A 3,915-nucleotide genomic window follows, 5' to 3' on the forward strand; every position below is an offset into this window, starting at 1 on the left:
TAAAACCCATGTTACATCAAAGTTCCATTATCTGCTGTTCTAGGTGCTGTGTTCCACCTCCAGAGGGTCAGGGGTCAGGTATATAGTGTCCTGAGTGGAAGTTGTCCTCAGGCTACAGTACTTACCCTCCTCACATCTATATCAGTGTTCCGGTCTTCACAAAAAGGAGAAGAAAGGTTTTCCAGCTCTGTTGCCCTCTCAACCTAAAATAATTTGGCATGGTAGTACATTCACATGCTCCAACACATATCACCTCTATTGGATAGTGGCAAACATAGAATTATTGGTTAGTGGCAAACATAGAATTATTGGTTAGTGGCAAACATAGAATTATTGGTTAGTGGCAAACATAGAATTATTTGGTTAGTGTCAAACGTAGAATTATTGGTTAGTGTCCAAACGTAGAATTATTTTAGTGACACGTAGATATTGGTTAGTGACAACGTAGAATTATTGGTTAGTGACAACGTAGAATATTGGTTAGTGTCAAACGTAGAATTATTGGTTAGTGACAAACGTAGAATTATTGGTAGTGTGACAAACGTAGAATTATTGTTAGTGACAAACGTAGAATTATTGGTCAGTGTCAAACGTAGAATATTGGTTAGTGTCAAACGTAGAATTATTGGTTAGTGACAAACGTAGAATTATTGGTTAGTGACAAACGTAGAATTATTGGTTAGTGACAAACGTAGAATTATTGGTTAGTGACAAACGTAGAATTATTGGTTAGTGTCAAACGTAGAATTATTGGTTAGTGTCAAACGTAGAATTATTGGTTAGTGTCAAATGTAGAATTATTGGTTAGTGACAAACGTTAGATTATTGGGTTAGTGACAAACGTAGAATTATTGGTTAGTGACAAACGTAGAATTATTGGTTAGTGACAAACGTAGAATTATTGGTTAGTGTCAAACGTAGAATTATTGATTAGTGTCAAACGTAGAATTATTGGTTAGTGTCAAATGTAGAATTATTGGTTAGTGACAAACGTAGAATTATTGGTTAGTGACAAACGTAGAATTATTGGTTAGTGACAAACGTAGAATTATTGGTTAGTGGCAAACGTAGAATTATTGGTTAGTGACAAACGTAGAATTATTGGTTAGTGACAAACGTAGAATTATTGGTTAGTGACAAACGTAGACGTTGTCCTTTCCTCAGCCTACTAACCCTCCCTCCCTACATGGATAAGTTACAATTACACCTAAGTGTTAGGATTCACCCCTTAGTGTCTTAGCAGAACAGAGTCAGGGGGATATTTCTGCAGTGATGCATACTGGTGTGTCTTGTCCTTTAGCAGCGCCTGGGTTTTTAGCTCTCTGACTGGTCTTCAAGGAGCTCAAAGTTCTGGACGTCTCTTTGACCGGTCTTCAAGGAGCTCAAAGTTCTGGACTTCTCTTTGACTGATCTTCAAGGAGCTCAAAGTTCTGGACTTCTCTTTGACCGGTCTTCAGGGAGCTCAAAGTTTTGGACGTCTCTTTGACCGGTCTTCAGGGAGCTCAAAGTTCTGGACTTCTCTCTGACTGGTCTTCAGGGAGCTCAACATTCTGGACTTCTCTCTGCCTGGTCTTCAAGGAGCTCAAAGTTCTGGACTTCTCTCTGACTGGTCTTCAAGGAGCTCAAAGTTCTGGACTTCTCTTGGACCGGTTTTCAGGGAGCTCAAAGTTCTGGACATCTCTCTGACTGGTCTTCAAGGAGCTCAAAGTTCTGGACTTCTCTCTGACTGGTCTTCAAGGAGCTCAAAGTTCTGGACTTCTCTCTGACTGGTCTTCAAGGAGCTCAAAGTTCTGGACTTCTCTCTGACCTTCGTGGCTCAGCTGTTAGACTACTTTTTAAGGAATTAGCCTACTGTACTGTACTAATTTCCATCCATCCAAATTTTTCTAAATCCATCCTAAATGTTCTTATCACTGCCAAAGGAATGGTCTCTCTCTGCTTCAGAACTTAACTCCTTAGATTGACACCCAAGCTAACACATTTTGTTTCCCACAACGTTACAGGGAATTTGTTTTTCAAATAACCAAAGGAGAACCTTTAGGCAATGCTATGGGAACGTTTAGTGTTATCTGGGACAGTCTTTTAAAACAAATGAGCCTGCCTGGTAGTGTCCCTGTCTGTTTGTGCTTTATTCCTCTCAGTGTGTGGTCATTCACTGATTGATGACCTTTAATATGGGACCTATTTAGTAGGTTGTCATGCCAAAGGTGTGCTGTATGACTTGACGATGATTAAAGAGTTGGCTAAATTATGTACAGTAGGAGACCACGTTAAAACCAAATGGTGAAACAGTTTCCTCTGGGGTTTGTAATCGGCTATCTTATTACAGTATTATTGTGTTGTTTGTGCTTCCATAGCATGTATCTGCTACCAACCAACACATCTTTCTTTATAGAGTCATATATGGCACCACTTGAGCATGTTTTATGTAAATGGTTTCAGTAAAACACAGCCCATTAAGAATGACCATCTCCCGATTCAATTTGTGAGCCATCAGACAAGGTACATGTAGATCACAGGAGGTTGGTGGCACCTTAATTTGGGAGGACGGGCTCGTGGGAATGGCTGGAGCAGAATAAGTGGAATGGTATCAACTACTATGTGTTTGATGCCATTCCATTTGTTCAGTTCCAGACATTATTATGAGCCTCCACCCCTCAGCAGCCTCTTGTGATGTAGATTCAGACTGATACACTCTGACCTGCTGCAGGGGGGGAGTAAGAAAGAGAAGTTGCGATTGCCTCTGTAGATGTCATCTCTCTGAAGGGCCCACTATCACACTGTTGACATGAATGAGGGAGGTAAATGAAGGGAGAGGAGGGAGGGAAAGATACAAGGTAAAAGAGTGAAAGAGGGAGTGAAGAGGAGAGGTAGTGGATACAATGAATGAAGAGGCAGAGAGAGAGATAGATATTGAAGAGGGCAAAGGAGAGAGAGGGAGAAAGACATAAAGAGAAGAGGAGAGGTAGAGGATAAATGAAATGGAGAAAGCCAGAGAGAGAGATGAAACCTAATAGCCTGGTGATTATTACCTCTCTCTCTCCCAGACCTCTGAGCGTCACCAGAGTGCCACTGTGCTGTGCAATTCCATGAGGAGTTTACCAGTGTCATCACACACACACACACACACACACACACACACACATACACTGCCATTACTCCCCCAGTATCCCTGATCTGATGTCTTTCTCACACACTAATCAATCTAATGAGTGTTACTGCATGATAAATGTGTCTGTCTCTGTCAGTGAGAGCACATCAACAACAAGAAAAGTGATGACACTAATACTATCTCCCTGTCTTTCCTCTCGCTTCCCCTCCCTACCCCTACCTCCATCCCCTCTCTCTCCCTCCATCCCCTCTCTCTCCCTCATCCCCTCCCTACCCCTACCTCCAACTCCCCCCTCTCCCTCCATCCCCTCCCTACCCCTACCTCCATCCCCTCTCTCTCCCTCATCCCCTCCCTACCCCTACCTCCATCCCCTCTCTCTCCCTCCATCCCCCCTCTCTCTCTCACTCAATTTCCTCTCTCTCTTTCTCCCCACCTCTCTCTCTCTCTCTCTCTCTCTCTCTCTCTCTCTCCCCACCTATCTTTCTCTCTCTCCATCCCCTCTCCCTCTTTTATCTCTCTTTCTCTCCCACTCTCTCTCTCTCCCTACATCCTCCCCCCCTCTCTCTCTCCCTCCATCCTCTCTCTCTCTCTCTCTCCCCACCTCTCTCTCCCCCCACCTATCTTTCTCTCTCTCCATCCCCTCTCCCTCTTGTATCTCTCTTTCTCTCCCACTCTCTCTCTCTCCCTCCATCCTCTCTCTCTCTCTCTCTCCCCACCTCTCTCTCTCTCTCCCCCTCTCTCTCTCTGTCTTTCCCCACCTCTCTCTCTCTCTCCCCCCCTCTCTCTCTGTCTTTCCCCACCAC

The sequence above is a fragment of the Oncorhynchus kisutch genome, unplaced genomic scaffold (genome assembly GCF_002021735.2).
Source record: "Oncorhynchus kisutch isolate 150728-3 unplaced genomic scaffold, Okis_V2 scaffold1652, whole genome shotgun sequence".
Classification (NCBI taxonomy): Eukaryota; Metazoa; Chordata; class Actinopteri; order Salmoniformes; family Salmonidae; genus Oncorhynchus; species Oncorhynchus kisutch.